Here is a 15,735-nt window from a genome sequence, read left to right as displayed (position 1 = left end):
ATTTCCACCACTTATCCCTCCAGCTCTAATATTTTGTTGGCCCAGAAATAATTTGACTAGATATAACAAAGCAGTCTAGTATCCCACACTTCTTTTTTTTTTCATCTTACCTACATGATTTCTTTTGAAGAGTACTCTGTACCCACAGAGTAAAATGAAACCAATAGGTCAAGGAACTCTAACTTCCATGTACCTCCTCCCAATACAAATCAAATGACTGCTAGTCACCCAGCACTCATCAGAAAGAAATTATTTTGCTCTGTGGTTATCAGCAGGAATGACAACCACCAAGCAAGAAACAGAACCATTTCTCTATGTCTTTCTTCTTCACACCTCCATAACACACTCCTTTCGCTTCATTTGTGAACCCAGATCCATTGTTCTGTGTGCCAATCAGATAACTGATAGGTGAACACTGAAAAGCATCTCCCACTAAGCTTAACTTCAAAATAAGGAGCATATAGAAATTTTCTTTGACGGTTCTTCATGTGATTAATTCACAGTGCTAGAAAAAGTCAAAGTAGGCCCAGTTTTTCATGCCTGTACTAAGCTCTTGCAAGCCATCAAATGTTTTATAGCAGCACTCTTTGTAACAGTCCAAACATGGAAGCAACTCAGATGTTCACTGACAGAAAGTTACAGAAGTTGCTAAGTGGGCAATGGGGACCCAGTGCATGATAGTGAAAGAGGACTTAGGTTGGTTGTGGAAGTGGTGTACCGACACTTACCACAGAAGGACAAGAAATTGCATCTATGTGATAAAAACTGTCTTGGAAATCATTGCTTCCCTAATATAAAAATACATACAGAGAGAGAGAGAAAAAGAGACACATGGAGAGAGAGAGGAGGAGGGGGAAGAAAAGAAGAAAGAAAGAAAAAGAAAACCACCAAAATGTCAATTTTTGAACTTTCCCATTCATGTAATCCCAGTTGCATAAATTCTTGTCAACAAAAAAATATTTTTTTACACTCTCTATCTAAGAAATACTCATTGTTCCATCATCCTCTGATGGAACTAAAGATTGGAGTCATGTGCTTGGACGACGGAGGAAGGAATTTAAATCAAGGAGTAGAAAAAAGGCCAGGAAACTTCTTTACCCACATGCCTCAAGAAGCCACAATTTGTGCCATCCACTTTGACACCAGTGAGACTGGCTTTAACTAAGGGTTTCAAGAACCTTACGGGGATAAATTTATGGTGCTGTAAACTGCAAAGCTTGTAGTAATTTGTTAGAGTAATAACAAAGCTGATATGCCATGTATATAGATCCAAAGGTTCTTCCCTATAGAGAGGAAGCAATGAATTCTGTTCTTCTCTGCAAATACCTTGATTAGCTTTTTTCAGAACCTATTTCACATACAGTCTTCCATCCTGAGGACTTAAAATGGAGATGAAATATTACTGGAAGGAAAAAATACATTTGGTAAATTTTTTAAATTAGAACTTCCCTAAAGATATTTTGCCAGTCCTAGAGACAGTCTTTGCAGGGCAATTGGCCTTTAAATAGAAAAAAATAATGATCCCAATTTCAGATTCCTACATTAGGGTTTATTACATGTGATGTCTGGGTTATATTAAACTCCTGGAAATCAGGGTTTATAATGGAATGGCTGACAGACCCTTAACTTTAATAGCCTTTTCAAGTACTGCTATAGTGAGCATTACTTTTTAATGTCATAAAATGATGTTTAAAACACTACAGAATTTTCTCAAGACAGATAAGCAGGTGTTCAAGAGAGCAGAACTATTTAAACTTCATTGATTTATGGTCTATCTTATATTGGAGGCCAAAAGTTTTATTGCATTCCAACACTAGATGCTCTGAACACAGTTTCCCAAAATAGTATGGCAATTTCAGGCCTCCATCCAAATATATATTAATTTCTTCATTTTCAAACTTGTGCTTCTTTATCTTTAGAGTTACTAAGTATAATGAAATAGAAGCTATAGCCAAAAGTGTAAGTTATTCTACATTTTCTTTTATTGGTTGACTTTTCAAAGTATATTGTGTGTAATAAAAGCCAATGCAGAGGTATTAAATCATATAATAAAGGAACATAAATCTCCAACTAATCATTTAGGCTGTATTTCACCCCATTTCATGTGAATATGACACAACTTATTTGGTGTGAAAGACACATAAATTTTTTAAAAATTTCTTTTACTACCTTTTGTTGCCCTTGTTTTTTTATTGTTGTTGTCATTGTTGGATAAGACAGAGAGAAATAGAGAGAGGAGGAGAAGACAGAGAGGGGGAGAGAAAGACACCTGCTTCACCACTTGTGAAGCGCCTCCCTGCAGCTGGGGAGCCAGGGGCTGGATCTGGGATCCTTACGCTGGTCCTCGCTCTTTGCATCATCTGCTCTTAACTTGCAGTTCTACCGTTTGACTCCCGAAAGACACATAATTTATCACAACCCTTTCCCTCTCTTATTGCACTCTCAACCCACTTCTAATATAATATTTCCAGTCTTTATGCTGCCTGGCTCTAAGTACAATGACCACCAGAAAAGGCCTAGAAGCTATCAAACATGTCATATGATCTGATAGCATTTTCTGGTGGTTTACATGAAAATCAATGCTCTTGTAACTGGAAGGCCCAACGATCATGATTTATCAAAACCAATAGTTAACTGTGGAATAAGAGAGAAATACCACTAGCTTTCAAAATCAAATAGCATTAGAGCAAGCAAGAAACACAATGATTACTATTATTTAGATAGAAGGATACAAAGCACCTTCTATTCCAATTTATCTCTGGTCTTGACTGTAATAGCAATAAATTCTTCTGGTGATAGGAATGGCTAGAGAGTGAGTGCATGAATAGACACACAGTTTTCAATGCTGTCACTCCCCTGCTTTCCCAGGCTCAGATGACAATGTTAATCAAGCTACCAGAAACAAAATAGCAACACAAAATCAAAATTAAAAAAAAAAAATTTAACTACAGCCTATTTAGAACATTCTAGAATATAGTCAATTTTATCTACATAGCTTTATAATGTCTATCCTTGCAACCAAAGATATGCCATGGTGTGTGAAATATGAGTCCAGGGTGGGGGTAGATAGCATAATGGTTATGCAAAGAGACTCCCATGCCTGAGGCTCCAAAGCCCTAGGTTCAATCCCCAGCACCATCATAAGGCAGAACTGAGCAGTGCTCTGGTAAAAAAAAAAAAAAAAAAAAAACCTGAAATCTCATCTGACATACTATTACCTTTAGGTTCCTGATTACTAAACAGTTGTTCTGCTTTACATCTTAATGCTTTTCAGCCACCAAGCTACAGATGTGACATGACACCAGTGTGACTTCCTTGGGCAGATGACCTCACCAAAGAGTCCTCGATGGAGGGGGTGGGATGGAGAACTCTGGTGGTGGGGATTATGTGGAATTATACCCCTCTCACCCAATTGTGGCTTATTGTTCATTATTAAATTTTAAAAATAATGATTCCAATGCCATGGAGCACCTGAATATATTTCTTTGACAAAATTATTTACATTTGTTAGTGAAAACTGGTCTCCACTCATGGCTGGGGAGATAGCATAATAGTTAAGCAAGCAGACTTTCATGCCTGAGGCTCTGAGGTCCCAGGTTCAATCCCTAGCACAATCATAAACCAGAGATGAGCCATGCTTTGGCCTCTCTGTATATTTCCCCCTGTATCTCCCTCATTAAAATACATAGAGCAGGGACTTGGTTGTAGAGTTAAGCACACATGGTGTGAAGCACAAGGACCTATGTAAGGTTTCGGATTCAAGCTCCCAGCTCCCCAAATTCAGGGGAGATCGCTTCCTGGGCGATGGAGCAGGTCTGCAGGTGTCTGTCTTCCCCTTCCTTCTCAATTTCTCTGTCCTGTCCAACAACAGCAGCAATTACAACAACAGGGCAACAAAAATGAGAAAAATGGCCTCCAGGAGCAGTGGATTCGTAGTGCAAGCACTGAGCCCCAGGGATGACCCTGGAGGCAAAAAAAAAAATACATAAAGTATTTTTTTAAAGATTAAAATTGGTCTCCAATGAAATTTCTCATAGTTCACTCATACATTCCAAATACCAAAACTATTGTATTGAAAAAATAGAACTTCAATTTTTGAACAAATGGAGGAAACAGCACAACCCTGTAAGTTTGGGTAGATCTACAAAAGATAAATTTGATCAATTTATATACAGAATTATGTTCATTGTTTATAGCAGCACCTCTGGTTCCTTTCAAAAACATCATTCAATACAGAATATCATCAAGCTGAACTTTCTTCCATAACAATAGCTAGCTCTTTGACTAAATTCATCTGACCTTATTGCCCCTTCAGCTTTGGAAATTCAAAGACATGCTTATGGAGCAATTAAAAGACTAAAGACAAGGATGGCCTCAGTCCTGGAACATGACAGCAGAGGAGGACCTATTGGGGGTTGAACTGTTATGTGGAAAACTGAGAAATAGTACACATGAAGAAACTATTGTATTTCAAACCATAATCCCCCAATAAAGAAATTAAAAAAAAAAAAAGACTAAAGAGAAGCAAGAATTATAAGCTGCTGACCACTCATCTTCTATACTGGAAAATTCTACAAGTGTCAATACCTATTCACCACATTATGATATTCACTATGACTTGACTTGAGTTGTAATTACCTTTCCACCTTCCCTCTCCTCCACCAGACGCTTCTAGATCCAACTTTCCTAGAATAATCCTACAAAATTGTGCTTGAATACATACTGACAATAGAGAGCTTTTTTTACAAAAAAAAAATCCTTCATTGGGGGATTAATGGTTTACTGTCAACAGTAAAATATAATAGTTTGCACATACAGAACATTTCCCAGTTTTCCATAAAACAATTCAACCCCCACTAGGTCCTCCTCTGCCATCATGTTCTAGGACCTGAACTCCCACCCCAGAGTCTTTTACTTTGGTGCAATACACCAACTCCAGTCCAAATTTTGCTTAGTGTTTTCCCTTCTGATCTTGTTTTTCAATTTCTGCCTATGAGTGAGATCATCCCATATTTATCCTTGCTTCTGAGTTATCTTACTTTACATGATTCCTTCAAGTGCCACCCAGCATGGGGTGAAGAAGATAAAAATCACCATTTTTGATAGCTGAGTAGTATTCCATTGTGTATATATACCACAACTTTCTCAGCCACTCACCTGTTGTTGGACACCTGGATTGCTTCCAGGTTTTGGCTATTACAAATTGCACTGCTATGAACATAGGTATACACAAATCTTTTTGGATGGATATGTTTGGCTCCTTAGGATATATCCCCAGGAGAGGAATTTCAGGGTCATAGGGAAGGCCCACTTCTAGACTTCTGAGAGTTCTACAGACTTCTTTCCACAGGGGATGGACCAATTTGCATTCCCACCAGCAGTGCAGGAGGGTTCCTCTGTCCCCACAACCTCAATAGAGAGATTTTTTAATTTAATGAACTTTCCACATGTCTCTCTTTTGAAGTGAGATTTCATGCTTTGTCTACATTAAGTTGACTAGCAAGACTCTGACCATATGACACTTCCTATTTCTTTAACTTTAATATGAACTTAGTAGGGATGGAAGGAGGACTACCTTTCATTCTCATTTTGAGGAGGAGAAGCAGAGGAGGAAATTGGGAATAGTCATATGCAAAGGTTTTGTAATTTCAACTGCTAAGCAATACATATGTTTTCAATTAAATGCTCCAATTACTTGCATGTGCTTCTGAAGTCTAAGGATAGCAGTGCCTCAGATGATCTGTATTAATAAAAGAAAATAGTGAGAGGAAATATATAGCAAGGATACCTTTCATTTCTAGTATCGTTATCTGATTTTTGAAAATTAAAATATTGTTATAAGTCTGTAAATGTTATTATAAACTATCATTTGAGTCAAATGGTCAAGAAAGGCTATAGCACATCTGGACTTTGCCTCTCCTCACCTCTCTTTTGTTCATCATTAAAGTCCTTATTTTAGAAATCTACAGAATCTATCTCTTTATCTACTTCTTTACTCATGCCCTCTTACTAAAAGTATAAGGTAAATAAATAAATTTATATCCCATCATATTGACAGAAACATTGGTGCTGTGGTCTCCTTCACTCTTTCTCTGCCTCTGTGTCCATCTATTTATAAATAAATAAATAAATTCCCAAGTTGATACCATCTAGTCATTGTCCATGTTGACATAAGGACAAAGACTATCACAACTAATTTGAAAAGTTTAGTTACTGGTTGATGAACAGTTCCAAGTAAATAAGCTAGGATAGTTTCATACTACATAGTGTTTTCCTTTCTGTAAAAACTAACAGCCACTTTTTTCATTCTATTTTTGTTGGTTTGTTTTGCCACCAGCGTTATCACTGGGGCTCCTCCCTGTAGAGAATCCACTGTTACCAGAGGCTATTCCTTCCTCCCCTTTTATGTAATAGGACAGAGAACAATTGAAAGAGAAGGGGGAGATAAAGAAGGAAAGACAGACACCTACTTTACCTCTTATGAAACATTCCCCCTGCAAGTGGGGGCTAGGGGCTTGAACCCAGATCCTTACATATGGTAACATGTTTATAATCAATTGTGCCAGTATCCAACCCCCTTTTTCATCCTTTTTTTTTTCCTTCCAGAGTTATTGATGGGGCTGGATGCCTTCAAATCCACTGCTCCTGGAAACCATTTTGTTGCCCTTATTGTTATTGTTGTTGTTGTTGCTGTTGTTGTTGTTGGATAAGACAGAGAAAAATCCAGAGAAGAGAGGAAGACAGAGAAGGGGAGAGAAAGATAGACATCTGCAGACCTGCTCCGCTGCTTGTGAAGCAACCCCTGCAGGTGGGGAGTAGGGAACGGGAGCTCGAACTGGGGTCCTTATGCCAGTCCTTGCCGTTTGTGTCATGTGCACTTAACCCGCTGCTCTACCACACACCCCACCCCCTTTTTTCATTCTTATTGGGTTTTCTCTCTTTGCAACATTTGACATTCTTGACTCCCACAACTTTGACTTCTCCTTAAGTGCAGGAGTCCCTCTTCCACTGTGCAGCTCTTAAGTTGTGCTGTTAGAGAAGTCGAAGTACATTCTGATTCCTGCAACACGTTCACTGTGACTAGTGTAGAAACTAGGTGGGGCACAGTGAGCCATCAGCTGCCTAGGTTATTAGAAGTCAGAGTGTGATGGGCTTATAACCAGGGAAAGGGCTGGCACAAGGTTCATCCTTGTGAGACCTGGATCTCACATGGCTGGCAGAACCTGTCGGAGGAAACCACCCATGGTGGAGCAGTGCTGTAGGGCCCTTCCTGCTCTCTCTTGTTCTGCCCTCTCTATCTCTCTCTCTGTCTCTAAATCTCTATCTAGAGGAAAGAAGAAGATAGACATGGGGGCGGTAGATGGCATAATTATTATGCAAAGAGACTTTCATGCCTGAGGCTCCAAAGTCACAGATTCAATCCCCTACACCACCATAAACCAGAGCTAAGCTATGCTCTGGGGAAAAGAAAGGAGGGGGGGAGGTAGAAAGAGGAAAGAGAGGAAGAAAGAAAGAAAGAAGGAAAGAAAGAAAGAAAGAAAGAAAGAAAGGAAGAAAGAAAGAAAGAAAGAAAGAAAGAAAGAAAGAAAGAAAGAAAGAAAGAAAATAGCCACCACGACCAGTGGATTCATGCAGGCGCTGAACCATAGCAATAATCCTGGCGGCAACAACAACAGCAAATACAAACCAGGATGACACACTCAGGTTATAGATCAAGAAGTAGCGAAGAATAGGCAATGATGTTCTTGTTTTTTTTTTTCATGAATGCTTTCTTTTTTGATTCTCTTAATGTACTTATAATATAAGTGTACCAGTATTATGTACGCTGAAGGCACAACCTAGGAAAAACAGCATCTGTCTGGTCCAGCAATTAACATTAACAGGGCCACTGCGTGAGGTTCCCAGGAAATTCAACATCCCCTTGAAGTTTTAGTATCCTAATGTAATAGTTTTAAGATAGATAGATCTAATAACCATGACATAATTGGAGTATTCAGAAAATGAAGTAAGGAGAAGGCCTATTACCCTGTGGAATGTAGTGATGACTTTCAATGATTGGAACAGCATTCTCTGTTTTTTTTCCAGCAATTTCTGGACTCAAGCAACAGGTTCTTCTATCTTCAGCATACATATTGACATGAAAATATTCAACAGAGCACACACTGTATCATGTGCAAGGACCTGAGTTTGAGATCCTGGGCATCACATGGGAGCACCTGCACAGGGAAGCTTCATGAAGTGTTAAGCAAAGATGTGGTGACTTCTTTCTGTCTCTCTCTCTCAATATCTATCTCTTACTCCTTCCTCTGCTTCTCATCCTCTATCTTTAAAAGAGAGAGAGAGAGAGAGAGAGAGAGAGAGAAATAGAGGATTGTGAAGGCATGGAGCTGAGCAATGGTGCCCCACCCCAGTTGAGTGCACACATTAAAGTACGTCAAGTCCCAGGTTTAAGTCCCCAGTTTCCACCTGCAAAGGTAAAGCTTCAAGAGCTGTGAAATAGTACTGCAGGTGTCTTTTTCTCTCCCTCCCTCTCTCTCTCTCTCTCTTCTGTCCCTCTCAATTTCTGTCTTTATCCCAAAATAAACAAATACAAATGTTTTTTTATCTAAATTTTATAGGCATGTTCAATGACATAAATCCAATTTCAAGGAAGACTAAGACAAAAATCAACACATAAGACTACATCAAAGTAAAAAAAAAAAAAAAAAAAACTTCTGCACAGCAAAAGAAATCACCACTCAAACAAATGTTGGCACCACCTGGCCCACCCATGTATGATGTATAACAGCTATCCTAAGCAATCGAGATGGAGGACAATAGCTGCAAAATGATTTGGATATCTTGAATTCTCTGACATTGTCAAACTACCAGTCGATCCAACTTTGACATTTTAAAAACACTGTTCTTAACATAATTCCTTCTAGCTCCATCCAAGATGGGTCAGAGAAGGTGGGTTCATAGCTGCATAGTATTCCATTGTGTATATATACCACAAATTATGTTAAATGAGCTAAGTCAGAAAGATAAAAATGAGTATGGGATGATCCCACTCATCAACAGATGTTGAGAAGAAGAACAGAAAGGGAAACTCAAAGCAGGATCTGACTAAATTTATAGTAGGGCACCAAAGTAAAAACCCTGGGAGGAGGGTGAGGGTAAATGTTCAGCTTCATGGAGCAGGAGGAGGGGGGGTTAGGATGGGACACAGTCTTTTGGTGGTGGGAATGGTGTTTATGTACACTCCTATCAATTTGTAGTCAATAAGAATAAATAAAAAAAAAAACACTGTTCTTTAAATCAGTGAAATCACTAGGTTCCTCCCACCCTCTATCCTCCCAAGTTGTGCATTAAGTATTCTTTGAGTAATTTAGAAGTCAGCAACACTTATACACTCATGCATGTGAACCTACCCAGTGTTAATGATGCATAGTGTTTTACTTTACCTTCCTTGAATTGCTATATATAATGGTGCCTTTTCATCAGAGAGGCAAACCCAGTTTAGAACAATGGATTTTGTTGATGAATATTTGAGCTACAAAGAGGGAAGGGGAGAATCTGAGCCTTAAAGCATCAGAACTAAACAGATGGAGTATTAAAAAAGGAACTCACCTAAAAGTAGAAAGTCATTCTTGTTAAAAATCCACTATGTTTAAAATCTGAACTGAATCAGGTGCATTGCTATAATTTCCTGAGCGTTTGTCTTGAAAACTAATTAGGAAATCTGGAACTCATAGTTGGTATTCCCCGCATGTCCTGGAAGCTTTTGTGTTACTTCTTGAGATTCCAGCCTCCCATTTGGAAGCCATCAAAAAAAAAAAAATCTAACAAGCAGACAAGCTTGACTCACCAAGATTCACTTTCTCCCTGTATCTTACTCAGTCAGAATATGAGAATAGTAACTTGGTAGACAGGGTGAAAGACAAAATATAAGAAAGGGAATTCTATTACAGTGAGTATGAAACAGCATTCTATCAAGAGTATATTCAGTGCTTTATAAGATGAACATGTTGTTTCTCTCCTTACGCACGCAGAAATGTCTTTAAACATGCAAGAGAAACCACAGAGCAAGCAAATGGAAATCAATCATGTCAACATTGTGCTCTGTGTATTCCTAAACCATAGGCTGGAATTCAGCAGACTTAAACCTTACTGAATGCTAATATAACAGCTGGCAACATGAATTTTTTAAGAAGGTGGGGTGGGGAGAGAGTCTAACCGTAACAGAAATGAGCAAACACATAGTGACATTGATCTAAGTTTTGACGGACAGTTTTGGTCAGCATAACACAAGAGCTCAGAAATGAAGTTGTAGCCATGTACCTTTTGGAAAAAAAAAGACTTCCTCAGTAAATAAAGTTGTTACAGAAAATGACTGGCAACATCACACCCTAAGCAACTTGGCCAGTAATAAAGTGAACATTAATGGAAACTGACTATTCCTAGCATGTCCCTGTGAGCTAATAGACTAAACATCCAAGGCATCTGGAATTACTTGCTCTGTTATGAGCTGTCATACCGTTTATAATCCCAGGCCCTATTTGACGTGGCTGATGCTGTTATAAAGCCCCAGTAATTCTTCAGCTGAACCAAAATCCCATTCTGAGTAACAGCTGCATGTGTGGACCATCAGGACAAGCAAAGAGAAGGGGGCTCAAAGAGAAATACATATCACGCTCCAATAATATGCACAGAACAGAAGAATGGGACCAAGGCATTATTTCTAAATTGGGAATGGCCAGCCTGCCTGTCTTGACTGAAGAAGCCAACAGCTGAGAAAGGAGCTGTGTTTGCATTCTGGATAAAGAAATCGTAACCATTTTATTTCTTATCAAATGGTTAGACTAGTCTTGCTCTCTTCTTTCATTTTTTAATATTTCATTTTATTTATTTTGGTTAGAGACAGAGAAAAAGTGACATGTAAAGAGAGATAGAGAGAAGGAGAGACACTTGCAACACTGCATTACTACCCATGAAACTTCCCCATGTTGGAGGGCAACAGGGATTTGAACCAAGGTACTTAAGCATGGTAACATATGTGGTTTACCAGATCTGCCACTGCCTGACTTTCTTTCTTCCTTTCTTCCTTTCTTCCATCCTTCCTTCCTTCCTTCCTTCCTTCCTTTCTTTCTTTTTTCTTTCTTTCCTTCTTTCTTTCCTTCTGCCTCCCTTTCTTGTCACCAGGGTTATCAGTTGGGTTCAGTGCCTACACCACAAATCTATTACTTTCAGTGACTTGTTTGTTTACACAGAGAATCTGAAAGGAAGAGGGAGATAGAGAGCAAAAGAGAGAGACCTGCAGCACTGCTTCACCACTGGTTCCCCCACACACATACTCTAGAAGATGGGGCCTGATGACTGCAACCCAGGAACCAACCACCTGGCTCCTCACTAGGCTTTCATTTTAAGGTCAAATAATCATAAAATCTGTGAGCCCGTTGTGGGGTTGTTCAAGGAAAAGGGGAAAAAAAGTCACTTCCACACCAAACTTAAAAAAGAAGAAAAGCCCAAGTAGTTTTCTGATCTTTCTTGTAGGAAGGCAACCTGATAGCAAAATGTTCTCTTCCAAGTGGTGATATATGCATTCATGCAACTTGTGCTGGTCCTGGAAGAAAGCGCTCTGAGCTTGGCCAGAGAACTGTGAGAAAAGAGAAGGGAGGCTCTGCTCTCCACTGCAGAAAATGGAGACATTATCTTCAGGCACTGGGCTCAGATGTTATTTATATGCTAACAATACCATGCCATCCCCACTTTGCACTGCACTCAGTACCCTAGGAATAAAAGCCATCATTTGCTGACACTGGGATCCCCACTTCCCCTCTGGCATGCCAATCGATCCACAGTCCTCATTCAGCTTCCACAGCTAAGCCACTCTGCAACCTTGCAATTGTTCTTTTTAACACTTTAAAAATTCCGGTCAAAATAATTTACCATTGGGATAGAATAAAATGATGAAACAAAGAAGCCTGACTACATTTCCCTCCACTTCTAAACCGGGAGTTTCAGTGCCCTGAGGGCGCCTTTCATCTCCACTAAGTGCTGGCAGACAATGTGATTTTTAACAGAGCTGGCCACCAGATGAAGAGAATTATCTAAACTGCCAAAGTTCCCACTTTCTTTCCAATTTAAACATCAATTTAACACAGAAACTGAAGGGTATTATGAAATCTCTAATCTGAATCAATTTAGACAGAAAGGGAAGAAAATACTGGAAGGGTAGCTTTCAAACAGCCAAACAAATATGCAGTTTTGTGACCCTGGAGATGGTTCACAAATGAATGGGATGCCAGGCACCCACTGAGAACGCGTCCACCCACCAGCAGCCACAAAGAATACAGAAGAGCCTCTGTCTGACATAAACATGCCTTCCTGAACCACAGAGGGTGTTACTGAAGGAAACAACCTGATGAACTTGCTGGGTCATTCATTCAAGACAGCGATCATCTTTAGAGAAACTTGGGACAGAAAGCCTATCATCCACTCCAAAGGACTTGGATTTTTTTTCTTAATTTTTATTTATAAAATAGAAATATAGACAAGACCATAGGATAAAAAGGGTACAATTCCGCACAGTTCCCATCACCGGAACTCCCTATCCCATCCTCTCCCTTGATAGATTTCCTATTCTTTATCCCTCTGGGAGTATGGACCCAGGATCATTATGGGGTGTAGAAGGTTGAAGGTCTGGCTTCTGTACTTGCTTCTCCACTGAACATGGGCATTGCCAGGTTGACCCGTACTCCAGGCCTGTCTCTCTCTTTCCTAGTGTGGCAGGGTTCTGGGGAATCAAGGCGCCAGGACACCTATCACCTAAGGAAGATGGGTCCTGAAATCAGTGCAGGCTGGAATGTTCTTAGTCGTGACCATAGAATGCCAGCTCAGATCTACAGGGATACAGAGGCTACATAGGCTCCTGTGAATATGGGCCCCAGATCAAATCAAGGGGGTTTACAGTTAATAATACTCTTACACTTTTCCCATGTTAAAAGCTACTCTCTTCCCTGATCCACCTTTCTAATCCTTCTTCCAAATATGACACCATCTCCCCAGACAATAACTTGGATCCACCTGCATATCAGATGGCAGGCTTAGGTAAAAACTAGTAAAATCATGGGCCCCTTGGCATATACCTAAAATAGATCTACTAGCTTTTTCCAAAATGGAGACCCCCCAAAAAATCTTCATCTGCAATATTCTTGCCTTTAGATTCATGATCAATCAACAGTTTTTCTGCTTTATATCTTAACTCTTTTTCAGCCACCAGGTTCCTGATGCTACCACAATGCCAAACGAACTTCCCTGGGCAGATGACCCCACCAATTGGAATATTTTAACCGTCTCCTCTGGATTACTAGGGACCTTTTCACTATACAATGTTTCTAGTGGGAAAAGAAAATTCTCCACTTGGATCATGAGCTTGTAACAGCATATGCCAGCATATGTCCTGCATATCTCTTGAAAATGAGACCACTTCATCGCTAATCCATAACAATAAAAATGGATGCCTTCTCACAGAAAACAGCACACCCTGCTCAATGCCAAATAAATGAAAGCATGCAAGTGAAAAGTAAGACGAGTGATTGAATATAGCATTAACATTTGCAAAATATGTAAAGAACCCTTGCCAGTGAGATAGCTCGCCTGGGAGGACACCTACCTTATTCTGAGTGAGGCACAGGTTCAAGCCCCCAGTGCACAACTATAGCCCAGGGAAATTTTTTGATACTGTAGTGTCTCTCCCTCTCTCTCCTTTCCTGAAAAAGTTGACCAAGAGGGAGCCAGGTGGTGGCAACCAGGTTAAGTGTACATAGTATGAAGCACAAGGATCCCGGTTCAAGCCCCTGGCTCTCCACCTGCAGGAAGGTCGCTTCATAAGAGTTGAAGCAGATCTGCAGGTGTCTATCTTTCTCTCTCCCTCTCTATCTTCCCCTCCCCTCTCAATTTCTCTCTATCCTAACAAAAAAAATTTTTTTAAATAAATGGCCATAGGAGCAGTGGATTCAAAGTACAGTTAACAAGTCCCAGAGATAACCCTAGAGGGGGAAAAAATGACCCAGAGCATAGAAGTCCTACTATGTCTGTCTGTCTGTCTGTCTTTCTCTCTATCTGAAAAAAATCTGGCCAGAGTGGTGAAATCATGAGCCAAGGTCTGGGATACACCACACAGAGAGACACAGATACATATACATACACACACACACACACACACACACACAACCTATCCCTGATTGAAATATGAAGACTAATAAGTTAAAATGAGATTTGAAGAGTTACATTTGTATTTATATTTATATATAATATTAGTTATATATAAATTAAATATAAATATTTAATATAAGTATACTAAATATTTAACTAATATTTAATACTTTACCAGCTAAATGCATATTGTCTGTGGTTTTGCCAGCCAGAAACACTCTTAAAAGTTAGCAGTAGCTTATCTTCTCATCTATTCCTGGGAGCTGGATGGTAGCACATTTGGTTGTGCATAAAAGTCACCATGCAGAAGGATCCAGGCTCAAGCCCTGACCCCCATCAATGGGGGGGGGTACAGTCTTCATGAGGGGAGAATCAGTGCTGCAGGTATCTCTCTCACTCTCTTGCCCTCTCTCCCCTTCCTTCTCGATTTCTGTTGCTATTCTAAATTATTTAATTAATTAAAACAGTGAAATGATATTCTTCAGGCTCAACTGATTATTTGAATGAATGAATGAAGAATGAATGAATGAACAGGTTATAAAGTCCTTTCATTACACTCTAGACATTATTAGCATCATAGAAACAGAATTTTGGAAAGTGCAATACTTTCCCAAGTTGTCCATGTGCAGTGATCACAGGATATTAATCATTCTCTATTTGAAAATAAAAGGTATATTATCATATAAGGACTGTGTGGCTGGTCCCATATGGAGTGCACAGAGGATTTTATTGACAAACTGAGAACAGCCATATGCAATGCTTAATGGGAGTTTCAAATATAAAATACAAATATAGTATGCAATACAGTTTCAGCATGTTGCATACCAAATGATCAAGCAATTTACTGAAGATTAGCATTTAAGAAACAAATAACACTACAAAGACCATATGCACCTGTTAATGATGTACTTCATACACTGATGGCATTCATTAGAGTGATCTTCAGCAAAAGCAAGTTTTCAGAGAATTCTCTGGCCCAGGCTTCTTGCCGGGGAAATTAACGGAAAATGAGAGCACCATCTTGCCAAACAGACCTTTGAGATCACACAGTCTTATTTTTAAATGCAAAACTTTAAGCCCTGGAATGCTAAGAAGCTCACCCAAGATGACATTAATGGCAGAGTTCCAGGTCTCCTGGTTCTCAGACCAGCTTCAAAACTAATGCTATCCTGACTAGTTCCTATTTATGTGAACACACAGGTATTTTTAGATTTCCATAGGCTCACCTGTCATCCAGGACCTCGTCTGCAGGGGTGAGAGACTGCAAAGACTCTCTTCCCTGCCAATGACTACACTTCCCCAGGACTTATGGGAACTGAAGGGATTCTGACCTCAGCAGACAAGTAAACCTGGATTCTGGAAAGTCCTAAGAGCCTCATCACATTTTATGCTGAAAGGGGCTACACAGCAAATACCGTTGAAAAAGATGCCTCAGTCTTTGTCCAGAGCATGTCAAGAAGCATCCCAAACATGGGCCAAGGTCTGCTCTCTTCACCTAGCTGGAAAGAAGTGAGAAACAACCTGCCATCCAAAGCAATT

This window comes from Erinaceus europaeus, chromosome 2 (assembly GCF_950295315.1).
Source record: "Erinaceus europaeus chromosome 2, mEriEur2.1, whole genome shotgun sequence".
Lineage (NCBI taxonomy): Eukaryota > Metazoa > Chordata > Mammalia > Eulipotyphla > Erinaceidae > Erinaceus > Erinaceus europaeus.
This window is presented reverse-complemented; position numbering follows the sequence as displayed.